We start from the raw sequence: 20917 nt of genomic DNA, 5'->3' as shown, positions 1-20917 counted from the left end.
GGCGAGAATGAGGAGAGGATGATTTAGCTGTGATTTAGGAAGCGGGCAATGGGAGGGCTGAATCCACCGCCCTTGGCTGGGTCCCCAGTCTCCAGCACAGTTCCTTTTCATGCTGGGAGTGATTCTGGATGAATATAGGGGTACCGTTTGTGTGTGACCTTGAAACACAAGCCTGCTACCACTCAAGGATCTGAGCCCGGGCGGGAGGGAAGCCCACCCCCCTGGGCGTATTGAGGGGCTGCGTGGAGGGTCCCCCAGCTGTCTTTTAAGATGTCTTTAAGGGTAATTTTGACTCTACACAGTCCCTGCATGTGATTGTGAACTGACTCTAAACATGAATAGTTGTTCCTTACTCCCAGGGAACTGGCCTATAATGGTTGGATTCCAGAAATGGGGGGAAGTCAGGGGAGGAGACTGGGGACCTGGGGCCTTTCGGGACCTCAGTCTCACGCTGTGAGGTCCCAGGAGCTCCCCCTTGTCCCTCTCCATCTAGGTCTTCAGTGTGGAGCCATGAAGGAGTGTTGGACAGGGAATGAGTTCTGTTTCTGCGGTGGGACCCTGGGCAGGTCACTTACACCCACAGTTGCCTCAACTGTCCGATGAGGCTGCAATGCTGATGAGATGCTAGAGGCCCCTGGGGACTCCACCTGGGCTGGGGAAGGCTCAGAACACTGGCCTGGGGGCAGCCCCGCCTCCAGTACCGGCTGTCCTGCCTGAGGCCCCTCTGCCACCAGTGGTGGTTGCTTTGGGTTCGGGGCTGGCTACTAGATCTGCTTCCACGGATGGTGTCATCACCTCATTTTCTAGGTGAGAAAAACACCTTTGTTGCCTGTGTGGCCTGTGCAGCCTTCCCCTAGCCCTACCCGCTTCCCAACACCTCCATCCTCCCTGTGTCCCCCTGTTTCTAAGCCCCGTCTTCCAGCATTGTCCTTCCAAGGCCTGCCTTTCTGCTGAGCCTCAGGCTTAGGTCCCCGCAGGCCTCCGCCATAACCCGCTAGGTGCCCCATCCCCCAAAGAACTGCCCCTGCCCTTTCCCTCTGTTTCAAAAAGTCCATGTTTTGGCTTGAAATTATCATGGGCCCAATTGCTCGTTAATATCGGCTAGGTGACCTTGAATAGATCACTTCAGCTCTCTGAGCCTTAGCTTTGACATTGGCAATATGAAATATGAACGACAATAATAACAGTAATTTGAGCATCAATCTTACACGGGGCGCTTACCCTGAGCCAGGCTGAAAACCAAGTCTTCACAACAAGCCAATGAAAGGAAAGCAGTTGTCTCTCAGATGAGGAATTGAACTTCAGAGAGGTTAAGTAACTTGCCTAAGGTCACAGAGTGAGTACGTGGTAGAACTGGGACCGAGCCCAGGGATGCCAGTTGCCGAGGTCACTATGCCACGCTGTACTTCTGGGACCTCTGTGAGGTGAGATGGCAGTGCTAAGGGACTCAGCAAACAATGCCAGGTCTTTCTTCATGATCTTATTGAATCAAAGTTCATCATATCCAGTGAGAATGTGAGTGCCTGGTCATCTCCAAAGCCCTGGGGATTGTGTCTTAGAAGGAAGAGTGTAGCCCTGACCTTGGGCCCTTACCCCAGGAGGGCCAGGCCTTGCCTAAAGTTTGGGACATTCTCTAGGCACTGCCCAGGCTAAAGGCTGATGCAGCGGGAGGCCTATACACGTGCACCTGCCCCGGGGTGGGGAGGCCTATACCCATAGCGCCCTGGGCACAGCAAAAGGCTGGGAGTGAGGCAGAGGGGGAAGTTTGCGTTGCTGTGTCTGAGGTGCTGTGGGGGGACGGTAGGCCTGTTGGCAGTGCAAGGGGCTGGACTGAGGTCTAGCCACCCACGGGAGAGCCACGATGTAGGGGCATTGGGCGCCTCACAGCTTCTCCTCTGGCAAGCGGGGAGAAAGTTCCTACCCGGCGGTGGCAGCGGGTTATAAGTGCTCAGCGGGGCGCTGCTACACAGTAGGGTTTGCTAAATAGGGACAGCTGCATCATGCTTGCTCGATCCCCGGCAGGACGGGCTCAGTGTGAGGTGGCTGAAGATCCCCCTGCCTGCAGTCAGGGCTGGCCTGGAGGAGGGTTGAACCTCAGTGGTAGTAGAGGAGGGGGTGTTGGTGGGACGGCGGCAGTATCTGGAGGCAGCAGAGGCTGGGGAGGGAGGGAGGGGAGGGGCAGTCACCCCGGGGCTAATGCATTCACTGAAGTAATAGTCAGGTAACATACAATTCACCACTCTTTTATTTTTTTTTAATTCACCACTTGAGGATTATAATTTAGTGGCATTTAGTACATCCACAGTGTCGTGCAACCACCACTTTTATCCAGTTCCGAAACATGTTCATCGTCCGCAGAGGAGATTCTTTACCCACGAAGCTTTGCTCCCCTGCTTTCCCGCTGCCCGGCCCCTGGCCACCCACCAAGTCTGTTTTCTGTCTCTTGGATTTACCTCTTCTGGACGTTTCAGATACATGGATTCAAGCAACATGGGACTTTTTATGACTGGCTTCTTGCACTCGGCATAACGCTTTCAAGGTTCATCCCTATTGCCCCATGAATCAGTATCCCATTCCTTTTTTATGGCTGAACAACATTCCATTGGATAGATACACCACATCTTATTTATCTATTCATCATTCATCCACCATTCACCGAATGCTGGTGGACATTTGGGTTGTTTCCACCATTGGCCCCATTTTGAAGTGAAAGTCATTGAGAGGCTGAGGTCCCACCATCATCACGCAAACCTCGGGGTGAGCAGAGCTCCAACCAGAGTCCCCCCATGTAGCGTCAGTCCCTTCCTGCCCAGGCAGCTGCCACGATGGTCACAGCGGTGCTCTGGAGCGGCTGCTGAGCATTTCCCCTTGGAGAACAGCTGAGTTTCTTGGTCCTTATTCAGATCCCCTGGCCCAGGGCAGAGGGACAAGAGGATGGGAAGAGAAAGGGAAGGTGGGAGGAAAGAAAGAATGAGTATAAGCTCCCACAGAAGCCTCTGGAACTCCGGGCCAGTGAGTGGTGTCCACGGTGGAAAAGCCTAGTTGTGCCTGAGTCTCAGTGGAGCCCACCTGAGCACCATCGCTGGGCAGGCTTGTCCAGGTGGGGAAACTGAGCCCTGGGGAGCGGAGGTGGCTTGACCAATCTGGAGCCAAACCAGAGATCAACCCTGGCTGTTCTGATTCCCAGCCTGGGTGTTCTCTGCCTTCCTGACGTCAGCACGGGACCTGGTACGGGCTTGGAGGGGCTGCCCCACCTCTCCAGTGGGCCCATTCTGCAACCAGGAAGCAGGTAAGGGGTCTGTCTCCTTCCGTCACACGCAGGAGACAGAAGAGGGAGGAGCGAGCACTGGATCTGGAGCCCTGGATTCCAGCTGCCCTCCTGCGAGCCCCTCCTGCCCTTGCAGCTTCCCTTCGCCCCCCCCCCCACACCTGTAAAATGGAAATTTTAGCTCCCTGGCAGGGGGCTTTGGGGTCCAAATGAGACCACACCTGCGACAGGTGCATGCAGGCTGTAAAGCTGTACGCCGACCCTTCGCTCACTGTGGCCCCGGCAGGCGAGATCCGGCCGTCCTGTCCTCCTGGAGGAAGGACTGTCCCAAGAGGGTGTTTATCTCACCCTGGGCCGGTAACACACTTGACCCGACCCAGCCCCCAGCCTCAGCCCCAGCCGCAAGGAAAGAGCAGCACCTGATCCGCATTAATCTCCACTCCCTGCTCCATGCCAGACTTGGGCTAAATTAAGTGCATCCCTGGCCAGCAGTTCCTTCCCCAGAAACTGAGCACATCCTTCCCGGCTCCCCTCCCACCCACAGCTGTGCCTTCCCATCAGGCTGGTGGCTGGAAAGCAGGCAGGCCTCCCACCCATCTGCAGCCCCGATCTGCCCCCTGGCCTCTGGCTGTCCCCAGTAGTACCAGGGAGGGGACGCTCTGCCACACCCCTCACCATGGGCCTGGCCCGGGGGGGGGGGGGGGGGCGGATGTTGGCGTTACGTCCCTCCCTCCTTCCCTATATATTTTTTGAGCACCTTCTAAACGTCCTGCATCCTCTCCTCTAAGTACAGGTCTCTGCCCTCAAGGAGCTTACATTGTAGTAAGGGGAGACAAAGAGGAAACATAACAAGTAAATTATACAGTGTGTTAGAAGGTGAAAAGTGCTATTTTAAAAAAGAGAGAGAAAAGGGACCAGTGTGAGGGGTCAGGGTGCAGGTGGGTGAGAGTGAGGGGTGTGCTGCTGTCTGAAAGAGGGAGGTGGGAGAGGCCTCACTGAGAGGATGGCAGCTGAGCGGGGCCCACCCTCCCCACCTAAGGATTTGCGTACGTTTGCAGAGCGCTGGCAGCAGGCACTCGTTTTGACTATTTTCAGGGGCAGCGAGGGCAGCTGCTGACGTGGCTCTTCTGTCCAGCCCAGGCACGGCTCCTCCCGTCCTGGGCAGGGAGCGTTTCTGCTGTGGGTGGAAGTCCCAAGGGAGCGGGGCTGCTGGCCTGGCCTGGAGGGGACCTGCCGTTGGGGACGAACCAGTGTGAAACCTCGGTCTGTGCCAAGGATGTGGGCCTGTTTGGAACAGAGGAAGCCCCAGCTGACACACTGAAACAGGTCTCGGCTGGGCACGCTGACCAACTAGGCAGGGACGCCGGGGCGGGTACCTGGGGGCCGTGAGCCACAACACACATGCCGCTAAGACGGGAGCGTCCTGTCCGGGCTCCCTCCGCGCCAGACCCGCCGTCCCCAGATACACACACTCCCACCACCCCACACGTCCTGCATCAGCAGACTCAGAAAGACCCACCGTCACACTCTCACACAAGAGTATCACAGCACAGACACACAATGCACAGACACACCCCGTACACACGCACAGTATATCACACACACACCAACCATCATGTCACATACATGACACACCCACCCCATACACCCTCAAGCGAACACACCCAACATATACACGCTACTCCACACAGACACATACATGCCACACCTCACTGACACGTATCATACACCCACCCATTGCCATATACACAGCACATCTGCCATCCACACCCCACACTTTTTCATAAAGTACAGGTCTGAAGCGTCTAGGTGAGCTCTCTGGTACTGTCTCTGTCACTTACAGAGTTGGGACACCTGCGATGTGTCCCCTGACAACCACTTTATCTCTGTTCCACGGCAGGGAGGAGGGAGACCTTCAGAATTCTTGAAGTGTCACTTCATAAAATGTCCACTAGGAAGGAGAGTTCTCTTTCACCACGTAGAGCTCTCTGGAACAAGGGGAAGATCTGGCATAAATACCAGAAACTGGGTTTTACTGCTAGCCTGACTGATTACCTGTTACATGTCACTAGGTAAGTTACTTTTCCCCTGTAAACCTCAGTTTCTTCTTCTGCAAAATGGGAATAAAAACTGCTCTTTCCAAACTTCTCAGATGAAGAGAAACTCGCTGTGAAATTGCTTTGTAACCTGAAGAAATACTGATACAAAATAGGATTGTCAGAAATTCATACAGGGCTTCCCTGGTGGTGCAGTGGTTAAGAATCCGTCTGCCAATGCAGGGAACACGGGTTCGAGCCCTGGTCCGGGAAGATCCCACATGTCGTGGAGCAACTAAGCCTGTGTGCCACAGCTACTGAGCCTGTGCTCTAGAGCCCGCGAGCCACAACTACTGAGCCCACGAGCCACAATTACTGAGCCCATGTGCCACAACTACTGAAGCCCACGCGCCTAGAGCCCATGCTCCGCAACAAGAGAAGCCACCGCAATGAGAAGCCCGTGCACCACAATGAAGAGTAGCCCCCGCTCGCCGCAACTAGAGAAAGCCCACACGCAGCAACGAAGACCCAATGCAGCCAAAAATAAATAAATAAATTTATTTTTTAAAATAAGAAAGAAATTCATACAATTGTACATGCCTTGTTGTTCCTCCCTCATCTCAATCCCCCCACGCCCACTCCCACCCCTGCCACACACACACACACTTCCGGTCAAGTGCCGGCATCCTACACTCCGTGGGGTGGTATGAGCAGGGGTCCCTGCTGCTTCCAGGGGAAGCTGAACGGAGTCACACAGGAAGTGAGATGGAGCTGCAAGATGGGCTATCTCTTTCTTCTCAACCCAGGCCCCAGCAGGAAGTGATTCTTGCCAGCAACTGCCCTCCCATGGGCTGTCTGGGGCAGAGAAGTCACAGCCACGATGGGGAGAACACCAGTGCAGGACAGAGAGCCCAGCTCGGGAGGAGAGACACGGAGCTGGGGTATCTATCACTCGGCGCCAGCCTGCCCATCTGCTCGGGGCTGACACTTTGCAGAGAGCGCTGGAAGGACGTCTACACTGGAAGAGAGCTTCTCTGGGCAAGGTAAGAGCTGCTCCGAGCCATCGCAGGGCTGGGGGTCCTAGGCAAGAAGAGAACTAGGTCCCTGTAAAAACATGCAGTAAGATCTTGAAGCTTCCTGAAAGATGGGGACTCTGTCCTTCTCAAAATCCACAAAGGCTATAATAGCTTGGGTGGGCACAGGTCGGCAGCTCCGAGCCATTGCTAAATTGCGTCTGTTTCATGTAACAATCCTAAAGGCAGTCTGGGGCTGGGGCAGCAGTCCTGTGGCTCTGGGGACCAGGTTCACTGCAGTTTCTCTGCCATCATCTTCACGGTCCAAAACGGCCCACTGATGTGTCTGCAGTCCAGTGGTGGGATATTGTGGGGCAGCCTGCAGTCTCTGTCACAAAAGACAAGGAAAGGAGCCCTTACGCAGGTCATTCTCTCTTGTCACCCCTTCCTCCACTTTTTTCTTTACCTGTCTCTCGGTTCTGTGCTGGGGGGGCTCACCCCTGCAGACTGAGTCCTCCTGGCTCCTTTGCCTCTAGCTTCCTGTTGGGTTAACCAAGGGAGGCGCAGGGGGATTCTGGAAGGCAGGAGGACAGAGCCCTGGAGTATCTCTCCCCTGCTCCCCGCTCTCTTCACCAGCATGTATCCATCTGCCGGTATGACCCCCACGGTCGCAGTTCCCTCGGGAGATCCCTCCTCCATGGCTCCAGCTCTCAAGGGGCCCAGAACACAATTTCCTTTCCTAATTCCTTCAGCCTGGGAGTGATGAAGTCTTCCCACCGCTGCTAGTCTCTATGAGCCTCTTGCTTCCCTTGTCTGTTCCCCTAACCTGCCCACACCTCTGTCAGTAATCTCTTTATTACAGCATCTTCATGGGTACCATCTGGGGTGATTCTGTTTCCCACAGAGACCTTAATGGACACAGCCCTCAAGGGAAATGATGTCTAAACACCTGGCTCACATGGAATATGCTTGACTCTTGGAATTTAAGCTCTGGGTCATCATCAACGACCCCTCTCCCTCCTCTCTCCTTGCAGATTCTGCCTTCTCCTATATTTCTTTCTAGATATGCCCTGTGTCCCCCAAGACTTTTTTTTTTTTTGGATGTGGACCATTTTTAAAGTCTTTATCAAATTTGTTACAATATTGCTTCTGTTTTATGTTTTGGTATTTTTGGCCGCGAGGCATGTGGGATCTTAGCTCCCTGACCAGGGATCAAACCCACACCCCCTGCACTGGAAGGTGAAGTCTTAACCACTGGACCTCCAGGGAAGTCCCTCCTCCAAGGCTTAATCTGAACACACAGGTGCAATGTAACACCTTCCATCAAATGAGAAATGACCATCTCAGTGCCTAAATGAACTGGTTGAGAACAGAGGACCCAAGGGGATGAGACTGCCTTTCTCAGCCTCCACTGAAAGCTTGGGGGCCTCAAACTCACCTGGCAATATTCCACCTCATGCAGAAATCATGTGAGCAGCCTCCCTGGCGGATGGCCAACCAATTTCTGCTCGTGTCCTTCTGGTGACGGGGAGCTCAGTACTTCTTGAAGCAGTCCATTCCTAATGGCTTGCTCTCAAACTAGTGAGAATCAAAATCTGTCTCCCTCCACTTTATACCCACAGGACACAGTTGTGACCTTCGCACAAGTGTTGTGGACTTTGAAGACGTCAGTAATTGTGTCCTCCTGAGTCTTCTTCTCTCAGGCATTTCACGTCTAACCCAGCCTTCCCGTGGCTTTCAGGTGACCTCCCTCTCTCCCTCCCTCCCTTCTTTCCTTGATATGAAGAGTTTACAGACTATTTCCTGGGGAGATGGAAGAAGAATCACATCTCACCTCACACAGCAGAAACTTAATAACATTTCCCCTTAAACATTTCTGACTTTTCCTCCAAAACTCCTTTATCCTGCTGCTACTTCACCTTTCTTCCCCTCCCCTGCCCCCTCCTCGAGAGTGGTCCTTTCACCGTGGGACTCAGAATCTCTCCGCAGCCTCCAGGCCCACAGCATAGTGTGCGAGACTGTACTCTTCTCAGTCACCACCAGAGGTCTCCCTACTTGAGTCTGGTTTGCTCCCGTTCCAAGCCACCGTGCATCTTGGACAGTGGTTTTGCCCGTGCTGTTCCCTCTCGAGACTGTCCTTTTACCAGTGTCCATTTTTTGCCATCTGGATTAAAATATCCATTTATGGAGCTCCTAATTATCTTTCAGATATCAACTGATATGGAGTCTCTGAGGAGCGTCCCGGACCTTTCTGGTCCTGAGCAGTGAGATAACATTGCCCCAGCACTCTCTGTACCCCACTAGAGTACTCATGACATGGTATCCTCAGCGTGATGGCTTTTCTATCCTTGAACATAAGCCTTGTACATCTGATACTCTCTACACCCAATATAGGCCTCGTATAATACGCTGAGCAATGTGGAATATGGGACTATCACCTCCCTTGTTCTTGTTTTTACATCTTTGTGGCTAAAGATGGCAAAAAAAAGTTTTTATTTTGTTTTAGTCTTGGAGCCAACCCAAATTCCTAGACTTTTTCCCAAGGATCCTTCCTGAGTCAGATGTTCCCTGATCCTGAATTTGTGAAATTAATTTTTTTGAGTCCAAGGAGATAATGTTAACAGGGACCTGTAGCAAATCTCTCCTTGTTCATTTTGGCCTCTCATCCATCTTTACAAGGTCTCTGTGGACCTTGGTTGTGTATAGAGCACAATTCCCCAGGTTTTTGTTCATGAAGGCCCACCGCATACCAGTGAAAGCTGTACCTTCCCCCATGACTCTCAGGTGGAGCACACGACCATCAAAACACAGTAGCTTCCCCTCCTTTGAAGGTCAGCTCTGAGCATTTCTGTCACCTGTCTTTATCCTCAAAGTCAACCAAATTCCAAAATGCTCTCCCATAACCTTGGACACGTAGTAGGTGCTCAAGAAATGTTAGTTCCCTTTTACGCTACACAATGATCTCAATACTTTCTTGTTACTCATTCATTCAGTAAAGAAATCACGTTTACATGCTAGTTCTACAAGATACGAAGATTTTTAAAATACACTGATTCATCAAAAGAAAAAAATTAAAAAGACATGCTTCCTGCCAACAAGGAGCTTAAAATAAGATATAAACAAGCAAGTGAACAATGATAAGACACTGTAAACAAGTGTTACATAGTCTCTCCTTCCAAATTTTTGAAAATTCTTCTATATAGTTTCCTGCAATATTTTAGAATGAGGTAGTATCTCAGTCTTCCTAGGGATAGCCATAAACAGAACAAGCATTGGTACCAAAAAGGTATCATTAGATTTTGGAAGAAAGTATATCACCCATGTGTGCAATTCTACATCAATAAATACCTGTAGTCATTCATTCAACCACCAAACATTTATAGAAACTGTGTTAGGCAAGACGCAAGTTAGGTTGTTGTAACAAAGACGCCCCAAATTAAAGAGGTTTAAGCAACAGAGAAGTGTATTTCTCTGTCATACGAAGAAGCACAGTTGGTAAAATAAGAAGCCATATAGGCAAGCCATATTGCATAAAGTCCTCTGTCAGTGAGGCAGGCTGGAGGAGAAATATTGTGCACTGTGAGCTCTTTCTCTGCCATGCTCTGTTAGCCTGGAAAAAGTAAATGCCAAAATAAGTCAGACACACAGCCCTGTGTCCTAGGGAAGATTCCAGCTGTCCTGAAACACAGTCCTGCCCTGCTCCCCAGTGAATGTCTTACAAATATCTAGTTGAGGAAGAATTTGTCTCATTCACAGATAAATAATAATCAAAGAGGAACATGGTATCTATAAAAAGATACTCCATAAAAATAGGAAAGTGACAGAATATTTGTCAGAGGAATGCCAGAATGATAGAAAAAGATCACTACACAGCAGTTGGAAATTGTGTTCAAATACATCACCATGAATTTTATAAATGTAATAAAGCAAATTCTTCTATTACACAAAAATTCTAAGCAAATACGTAAGAGGTCCGGGAAGATCAGACAAGACAACAGAGGAGATAAGACAGACCCTGATGGAGATCTTGAAAAGAAGTGAAGAGAAAAAGAAGCATTCCAGAAATGAACAGTACACCAGGAGCAGCAGCAGAACAGACACTGGAAAACACAAAGAGAGATGGAGTATTTCTTTATCTTATCCCAAATCAAAGAGACATACTTTGGAATGAACAAACAATTTAAAACAGGAGAGAAAATTATAGCTATGGAAGACAAATGATGAACATTCAATAGAGGGAAACTATACCCAAAGACATCATAGGAATTGAAAGAACTTGAAGAAATATTTAAAGGTATAATTTTTTTTTTTTTTTTTTTTTGCGGCACGCGGGCCTCTCCCTGTTGTGGCCTCTCCCGTTGCGGAGCACAGGCTCCGGACGCGCAGGCTCAGTGGCCATGGCTCACGGGCCCAGCCTCTCCGCGGCATGTGGGATCTTCCCGGTCCTGGGCACAAACCCGTGTCCCCTGCATCGGCAGGCGGACTCTCAACCACTGTGCCACCAGGGAAGCCCGTTGCCTTTGCCTTTAGTGTCAGATGCAAAGACTCATTTCCAAGACCAATGTCAAGGAGCTTACCCCCCACGTTTTCTTCTAGGAGTTTTGTTTTGTTTTGTTTTGTTTTGTTGCGGTACGCGGGCCTCTCACTGTTGTGGCCTCTCCCGTTGCGGAGCACAGGCTCCAGACGCGCAGACTCAGCGACCATGGCTCACGGGCCCAGCCGCTCTGCGGCATGTGGGATCTTCCCGGACCTGGGCACGAATCCGTGTCCCCTGCATCGGCAGGCGGACTCCCAGCCACTGCGCCACCAGGGAAGCCCCCTAAAGGTATAATTTAAAGTTTCTGAAACATGGCAGATTGAACTTATGAGTTCTTGCCACTTCTTTCTTAAATACCGTTAGTATGCTAGTAAAGGTGTAAAAAGCCCATAGCACCACAGGAACAAGAGAATTGGGGGAAGAAACAACAGCAGAGAGGAGATGTCAACAAAATTTTAGAAATTGGAAAAGAAATGACTGTGTGCTAATCCAACAGGCGGGAAAAACCCCCACGTTCTCGCTTGGTGGAGGAGACAGCCGAGGATCTAACACACAGAGCAGATTCCTGGAGACCCTCAGGAACTGGAGGCACCAGGAGGGGGCAGCAGAGTCACAATATCTGTTCTCTTACTTCAGAGTAATGGAACGGGAGCTGGGCACATGATCGCTCAGCTGGACTCTACGTTTTCCGTCCTCCCTTGCATCTGACTGTGGCTATGGCCTAAGTGATCAGTGACCAAGTGTGTGTGAGGTAATGTGTGCCATTTCTGAGTCTGGGCCCAAACACCCTGGGTGTCTGCTATTCTCTCATCTTTATCCTTTTCAGAACCGGAACACAGAGATGCCTTTGGCCCGGCTTTGACCATGCAGAGGAGGACCGTGTCCTAGAAGACAGTAGAGCAACAAGATGGAAGAAACCTGGGTTCCTGAATGACAACGTGGAGCAAAGACTCTCGCCAACCCGGACTGCCCACCACGGCACTGTTTCATGTAAGAACATGTAAGAAACTTCTATTTTCTCTAAGCCACTACATGTTTAGGCGTTTCTGGTTTTGTTTGTTAGTTACACTGGCTTTAGCCAGTTACCTGAACTAATGCGACCAGAGTATGGAGTAGAGCTAAAAGCAGGAGTATTGGTTGAGAGTCTGAGTAAACATCAATAACAGTCCTAGATTTTCTTCTCCACTCACTGAGTCTGTAGGTCTCCCTCCTCCACCTTAGCAAAACCACGGGAGGTCTACTCAGAGGAAATGTTTTACCCTCTGGCCTCAGGGGCACCAGGCTTAGTCGCAGGTGGGCATTAGATGCTGGAATTAACATGGGATTAAATATGGACAATACCATGAGCACTGAGGCTCCTGCCCTCTCAGGCCACAGAGCCCAAACATTGTCCTCTGTCCTCTGCTCTAGAATGCTGGTAGCAGATGTATTACTCCAAACCCACACGCCAAGCAGGAGATTAGTAGATTCCTCTTGGGGGGAATTGGCCACCTTCTTCCCCAAAAAGATTTATAGGAATTCACATTTGGGGATCCCTACACAGTCACCGACAGTGAAGGCCACCAGTTGACAAGCCCTACTCATGCGCACAGGCTTTCCAGTAGATGTTTTAGTGCCTTACTAAAGGATTTCCAGAAATGATCACAAAGTTTTAACATGAAAGATGGAGGCCAAACAGAAAAACAGCACACCTAGAAAACAATTTAGAAAACACAAAAAACAAGCAGATAGAAAAAACTAAAACTATGCCACTAATATACTCAGAAAGATAAAAGAAGATTCATAAACGTGAAACAAGAGTAAGCTGTTTAAAAAAAAAAAAGAGCAGTCACAGGACAAAAAAGAAAAACCATAAATGATGATTCTACAGAAAGAATATAAAATATAAAATTATAGGACTCCTCCAAAACCTAGTATGAGAAGAAAATAGGAGAAGAAAATGTGAGAAAATTAGAAAATCAATCCAGAGATGCAGCATTTGATGAGTAGATATTCCAGAAAGAAATAACAGAAAAACAGATTGGGGAAACATTTTTTAGGTAAATAATTTTTAAAAAAACTTTCCAGAATATATAGGCATGAGTTTCCAGATTGAAAGGATACCCAAAGCACCCTGTGAAATGGATGAAAAAGAATTCATACATAGCATACCACTGTGGTGTTACAGAGCCCCAGGAATAAAAAGAAACTTCCAGAAAAAAATTTTAAATAAGAAACACAAAAAAATCAAGAATTAGAAAGACATGAGGCTTCTTAAGAAAATCATACCCTTGTGGGCAATGTAGGTATGCCTTCAAAATTCATAGCAGAAATGTTTTCCAACATGGAACTACACATCAAGACAAAATAATTACTCAAGTTTGAGTAGAGCTATTTACACATGTGCAAGACTTCCAAAAACTTACCTTCTGAGCATTCCTTCTCAGGAACCTAGTGGAGGATGTACCGCAAAAAAATAAGGGAGTAAAAATCAAGAAAGAGGAAGATATGCAATCCAGGAAAACACAAGAAACTGGCAATGAGAATGCCCAGGATGACAGTTTAAAAAAAAAAACAACAGCAAAAACAACAGCAAGCTAGTAGTGGTGCAGTGAGCTTACAGAGCCATCAACACAGAGGGGGCAGGTCAGGAAGCTCCAGACCAGGAAAGGTATCTCCAAGGCAATTCAATGGACAGAATACTTTATGTGGTGATGTAAACTCATAGCAGAGCATTGGGAATGAAACGTTCTAAGTACTTAAAAATATGGTAAATCAATAAAGAAAAAGTTGTTTACTCCAAGAAAAATTTTAAATGTACAAATTAGGGAAAGTAATTATGGTATACTTCAAGATTCAGCTGTGAATAACATGTACAGAGTCACCACTGAATGGAAATGGAAACCCAGCAAGACACCATTCACCCCACCAAATTAGCAAACCTTAAAAAATCAGACAATATCAAGTGCTTGCAGTGAATTTGGTGTACTAGGGATCCCCCGTCCTCCACACATACACAAACATACACACTTCTAACGTGAGTTTCAATTGGTGGAACCTCTTGCGATAATAAATTGTAATGATCTATAAAGTTGAAAATGCACATGGTCTACAGCCCAACAATTCCACCCCCTGAGTATATACTTGACAGAAATGTATGTGTATGAATGTCCAAGGTAGCAAAAAACTGGAAACAATGGGCAGCAATTCAAATGTCCATCCACAGTAGAATGTGTAAATAAATGATAATATATTCATATAATGGAATACTTCAAAGGAAATGATATGGTTCCTACTTCTTAAAGTTGGCAGAGATTACACAGGAGTTGGTTTCATTCTTCCTTCAAGAAGTCCTTCCAGTTCCTCTGTCCCTGCCCCTGAGCAGCTGTCAGGGGAGGAGAGATGCTTAGAGATCTGAAGCCTAACTGGCTTCACAAACAAAGGGACAAGAAGAGGACACATGTCAGGCTTTCCAAAGGGCGTGTTTTGAAACCCTTCGTCTTAGACAAACCCTCAGTCTTAGTCTGCCTAGGATGCCCTCCTTTCCTTCTCAGTACCCACCTGTAACAACCTCTTCATCTTTTAAGGCCCTCCCTCCAAATCCTTTGTCCATCCACCTGTTGAGAAAACTGAAGTTGAAAGCAGCCGAAGAATATGCTTGGGGAACACAGCCATTGAGAAGCAGCCCTGGCTCTCTAGAATCTGTGTCCTGTTTACAGGCAGCATCCAAGACTAATTCACACCTGCATTCATACCACCCTTGAAGATGGTCCTTTGTAAACAGTAGGTGCTCAACAACTGCCACGTCCCCCCTCCAGGTCCTTAGGTAAGTTTAAATAAGAGTGTTGTAAAGCTATTAATATTTTGATGCTGCTACACAGAAAATGACCAGCAGATGGCAGCATGGAGCTCTCCTGGCTCCTAAGGTCCCACTTGCAGGTGTAGGGGAGAAAAGTTGGTTTTTCTTTTCCATCTTCCAAACTCTGCTGTCAGTGCCTCCGGAATGCCCATTGCTCCCGTTTGAAACACCCGTCCTCCTACTCCTGTGATGAAAAAAGGTACTGGGCATCTGCGGAAGCTGCAGTTTGGGACACAGTGGCAGGAGGAGAGCACAGGGACATGCAACAAGGACGTGAACACTTTCACTCTCTACAGAGACTTAACATGCCGATTCCCATGGCAAGCCTGTGGTACAGTGGCAGGGAAGGCGGCTTACTTAAGGTTCCAGTTTTCACTTGGGGAAACTGAGGCTCAGAGAGGCAAGGCGATGTGCTCCAGGACACACAGCAAGGTCAGATTTTCTGACTCCTAATTCAGTACACCAAGTTAGTTTTACCATTAGTTTCTCAAAGGCAAAATCTACCCTGAAGGCACTTTCAGCTTACATATGCAGATAGGAGACCTGAGAGTTAAAAAATAATGCAAAATGCCCCACCTCCCCAGAGGGTTCAATGCCTTGTCCAGGCTTTCCTGTGGCTGCCCTGCCCCCAGTTTGAATAACTTATCCTCCAGGCACTCTTCGCTTGGGGTCTGTGAACACCCTAGGAGTAGTATCCCCCATGAGCAGGGGAGATTGTATATATATATGAGCACATGCGTGAGTGTGTGTATCCACACTTATGTGTTCCCAGTTTCTTCACATGCCCCCACCAATAACTGTGCTAGTTATTCATGTATTATTCCTCAACCCCAAATTCACCCACCAATACCAGCTCTGTGCCGATGGGCAGAATTCCCATAAGCATCTCTCCTGTACAGTGAGCATAGTGCTAGAATGTAAGCTTTCTCAGTAGAGGGTGATGGGAGAACACTGCAGGAGGAAGGGGCTTCAATTGCTGGCTTTGCCGGTTATAAGACATCCTGTGGTGCTCTGCCCCACCCACGTGCCCAGAAGGTCCTCCAGAGACCTTGCAGTCCTGCCTGGCCTGGTGATCATTTTCCCACGACCCTCCCAACCCAGACACTGTACGTGCCATGGCGCCCGCCTACACTGCCACTTGACCCCCTCTACATGCCCACATGCCCACCCAGCAGGTTGTGGCTCAACTGTGCCCTGGAGGTTTGCTTCCTCCTTGTCCAGCTGCAGACCAGCTCTGGCCCAGGCACCAGCTAATCTCTCAGCCTCCAGTGGGGGCCATGACACCTTCTCCAACGGGATCTGATCCCCAGCCTGGGAAGGGGGGCCCCCTTCCATGAGTCCTCTTCCTCAGCTGAAGGGAGAGTAGCCTTACAGGGTTCTGTTTACGTCCTATAGTTATTCTTTTATCATAGCACAATATTCTTTCATTAAAGTCCCATTTCTTAAACCCCTATGTGGTTTCTGTCTCCTGATTGGACCCAGACTGGGACTTGTGTGCTTGTGGCCCCCCAAATATTAAGATCCTGGGACCTCCCTGGTCCAGTGGTTAAGACTCTGTGCTTCCAGTGCAGGGGGCACGGGTTCGATCCTTGGTCATGGAACTGAGATCACACATGCCGCATGGCACTAGCAAAAAAATATTTTAAAAATCCAAAATATTAAGATCCACCATACCTAGACCCAGATAAGACAAAAATATAAAATTCTCAGCTCATTGCTGAGCACACAGAGAACAATAAATCTAAGTTTTTGTGTTTCTGCCGTATGCTGGGGATGGAGGTCACCTCCCCTGTTGCCACAAAGGGTTGGCAGCTCTGGCAATCTCCCTTAGGGGGTCCCTCTTGCTTGTTTAGCTTGAGTTGCATTCTCTCCTGGTGTAGCAGTAAAATAACAAGCAATTAGAGCTATCATTTATAGAGCCCACACTTCATTTCAAGCGGTGTGCCATTAGCTCCATTTTACAGATAAAAAAAAAAAAAGCAAAGGACTAAAGAAGTTAGGAACTTGCCCAAAGATTCACAGCTGGCCCAGGAAGAGCTGGATTTTGAACCCCACTATATCCAATTCCGAAGCCCAAACTCTTAAAGACCATGATATACTTCTTCATAGCAAACATCTATCGCTGTGTCAAGCTCTGTGCTAGACGATTCACAGTAGTTATATAATGTCTCCTATAACAGCTGTGTGTGATAAGCAGTTGTGTACATTTTATAGATGAAGAGACTAAATTTCTTACCCGAGGCCACTCAGCTAGTGAGTGTGGAGACAGGGTTTGATACTGGCCCTCAACTCCAGAGCCCACAATTTTATTTTATTTTTTTCATAATTTTGGAATTAGTAAGGGCTCTCTTTATTAAACAAGAGCACAGGTATAAAGAATATTGTTGAAAGACTTGATTACACACACATAGACTGAATTACATACCCATATACATGAGTACACAGAAAACCTTATCCTAAACAAATAACATAATAATAATCTCTAATGGCAAAAGGCACCAAAAACTAAATTTTAAAAACCAACAACAGCTTGGAAAAAAATTTTTTTTAAATATGTGCAGCGTGAACTTCAGAGCCCACATTTTTTTTTTTTACATCTTTATTGGAGTATAATTGCTTTACAATGGTGTGTTAGTTTCTGCTTTATAACAAAGTAAATCAGTTATACATATACATATGTTCCCATATCTCTTCCCTCTTGCGTCTCCCTCCCTCCCACCCTCCCTATCCCACCCCTCTAGGTGGTCACAAAGCACTGAGATGATCTCCCTGTGCTATGCGGCTGCTTCCCACTAGCTATCTATTTTACATTTGGTAGTGTATATACGTCCATGCCACTCTCTCACTTTGTCCCAGCTTACCCTTCCCCCTCCCCATATCTTCAAGTCCGTGCTCTAGTAGGTCTATGTCTTTATTCCCGTCTTACCCCTAGGCTCTTCATGACATTTTTTTTTCCCTTAGATTCCATATATATGTGTTAGCATACGGTATTTGTCTTTCTCTTTCTGACTTACTTCCCTCTGTATGACAGACTGTATGTCCATCCACCTCACTACAAATAATTCAATTTTGTTTCTTTTTATGCAGAGCCCACATTTTTAACGTCTACAGTGTACTATTTCCCAGCTCACATACTGGAAGTGATTTTGGGGGTGAGAATGTACCCTGACCTGGGGGCCATGATGGGTGAAACAACGGAAAGCACATGGTGCCTGACTTCATATTCAATGTCCATCAGTTGTCAGTCATGTCGTATGTGTTACAAGATAGGAAGCTAGTAAAGGAGACCCATACCAGCAGATGTGTCTCTCTCCCCTCATCATCGCCCTACTGCACCTGACCTTAACCCTCACTCTAAGGAGGAGGGATGATCTGCAGGCACCTCTGTAGGACTGCTTTGGAGTGACCTATGGTCATCTCCAAACCTCGTCTAGGGAGGGGATTCCCTGACACTCAATGGGGCAGGCACAGCCCCCTAGAGCATCTTGTCAGCACCCCATGCTCTGATTCTATACTCATCAATGGTGTCAATCCTAGTGATTAGTCCCCTTTGTATGGTCTCATGATTGTTCACTAATTTAGCTCTAAGACCCTAGCAGCTGATGGAGAGAGGGAAATATGACACAGTATAAGATTCAGAGTATTTGCAGGTTGCTAAGAAAAAGCAACTATTCTAGGGGCTTCCCTGGTGGCGCAGTGGTTGAGAGTCCGCCTGCCGATGCAGGGGACACGGGTTCGTGCCCCGGTTCGGGAGGATCCCACATGCCGCGGAGAGGCTGGGCCCGTGAGCCATGGCCGCTGAGCCTGCGCGTCCTGTGCTCCACAGCGGGAGAGGCCACAACAGTGAGAGGCCCGCGTACCGCAAAAAAAAAAAAAGCAACTATTCTAGATAGTGAGGCCAAAGAGCATATTTACTTCGATGAGTGGTCCTCATGAAGAGGCCACTGTGAATGTAATAAGCTATGCCCTCAACAGCATCCCTACAACAGATAGGGGCTCAACGTTCAAAACTGTATTTTGTATAATGTCCCTCAGTGTAGGTCGAAGGCCACCAACCAAAGCAGAAAGCATGAAAAGTAATTCTCCAGGAAGCCATGGGAGGTAGTCACAGCACAGAAGTCTGCTGCTCTGGCTGAATTGGTAATATATTTAAGAATACATGTCTAGAGATTGAACAGATTACATACTTTATAGGCACTTGTCCACCAACAGCATTTCTCTTAGCCAAGCTTTTGAAAAGTACTTTGTGTCTATGGGTTTTAGCTTCTACTTGCAGTGGTGGTGCTTTCCATGGCCAAATAAGAAATGAGCCACATGCCTTAATAATAAACTGGGCTGGAACTTTTATTCGATCCTCTTATGAAAACTCAGGCACCGACAAGAACATGTCCCTAAAGAGAAGGCCAGCCCACATCCCCTCCAAAGTGCGTTGAGGGAGTCCTTGCCGGCAGAGCCAAGATTTCATTTGGGAGGAACTTTGAGAGTTCTCTAGCAATGCAACAGATGGGTAATTGAGGCCCCACAGTTCCACATCCTAAAGTGTGACAGCAAGAAAAATTAGCCTAGAGACATGGTAAAGCGGGTTGCTAACCATCTTCCCTATTTGGCCACACACGCAAAAACCTGCAACACGTCTCATTTTGAGCAACAGATCTGCTAGTTAAACTGGTTGTGAAATGTCCTCCCAAAGTAACTGAATAAGGTAACTTACTATTTATAATTATTTTCTATACATCTCCCTAAAGTTGGAGGCTAGCTATTAAAATTATTATCTCAGATCCAGAATGTTTCTGGAGGTAATTAGAGAGTAGTATCAATTGTCTATTAAGACCATTCCTGGTCCATGATGTGAAAATGAGGTAATTTGCATCCCAAAGACTGCTTGGCTTTCTGTTTTCCAGTGCAGGGCAGGATGGCACGGGGAGACCACATTTAACTGCGCGCCTGGCACAGACACTGACCCTTCAGAACTGACACTGGCTGGCGGGCTGCACTAAGTCCAGCAAGAAGCAAACCTGCAGCTCATCCAAAAGTGGTTTCAAGTGATAAAGATCAAGTTAAGAAGGACCTTCTATTTACTAGACTATTACTGCCCAATTCATAATTGTTGAATAAAGCTAGTTAGATCTTCAAAAAAAAAAAAAGATCAAGTTAATAATAAAAGAAGCCAGGACACATCTTTGTTTGACCCGACTGGATGTTATGAATAGTGTAGACCATAATTTTCCCTACATATTGTGTCAAAGGCTGGGAAAGGATCAGCAAAAGTCACAAGCCATTTAATACAATTTTTGGCAGATTTTGCCTCAAGGCCCTATAAATTAGAGCGGATGACTGTGCACACAGCTTGCAAGCTGTGCACGGAGAAAGTCAGGTTTGCAAATTGTTAAACAAAAGCCGAACTGTTGGATTTTGCTTGTACTTGCTGGAGTAGAGTGACCAGCTTGTCCTGGTTTGCCAGAGACTTCTCCAGTTTGAGTCTGAATGCCCAGTGTCCTAAGAAACCCTTCAGTCCCTGGTAAACCAGGATGGTGGGTCACCCTACCTGGAGGTCTTCCTTACAAGCTGGTGATCTTGGGCTGGACATCCGCATTTGGAGGTGAGGCACAAAACACGGCCTGGAATCTCTGGGTGGGAATTGGGCTTGTTGACTGATGGAGTTCACTGCAGGGTGTTTAAGCATCCATTAGCGTTGGCATTGAGAGAACCAGTAACTATCAGTCATTGGAGGACGTTTGTCTGGGATGCTCATTTTCTGCACAGATGTATCCTCCAGTTACCTGCTTGTGGATGGTAAATCAGGTTGCTCACTTGCTGGGGACTGGGGTCCCATTATTCAATATGCAGATTTTTGCTTATTCCTTGCTTAGCCCAGTACCTTACCTCCTCCTCCCAAATTCATTGCCTTACATCTACCATTTTGCAGTCCCCACAGTTCAACTTATATGACAAATAAGTCTCCTTTCTCCCATATCTCCCTGAAGGAGATAGGGAAGGTGACCTAGGGTTTCCACCGGTGCCTCTGTTGCCCTGTGGGTGGGATGGGGAGAAATAGCTGGCTTCTCCTTCTTTTCTCCCTCTGGGGGCCCCCATATTGAAGCCTCCTCTATTCTACCAAGTTAGTTACCACTTCTCCATATGTTTTCTATCGTCTAAAAATGTGTTAAAAATTCTCGTCCACTATTTTCTTCTCTCTTGTTCCTCTGCTCTCGTAGGATTTTACCT

This window comes from Delphinus delphis, chromosome 16 (genome assembly GCF_949987515.2).
Source record: "Delphinus delphis chromosome 16, mDelDel1.2, whole genome shotgun sequence".
Classification (NCBI taxonomy): Eukaryota; Metazoa; Chordata; class Mammalia; order Artiodactyla; family Delphinidae; genus Delphinus; species Delphinus delphis.
The sequence above is the reverse complement of the archived record's forward strand: the minus strand, read 5'-3'. Positions refer to the sequence as shown.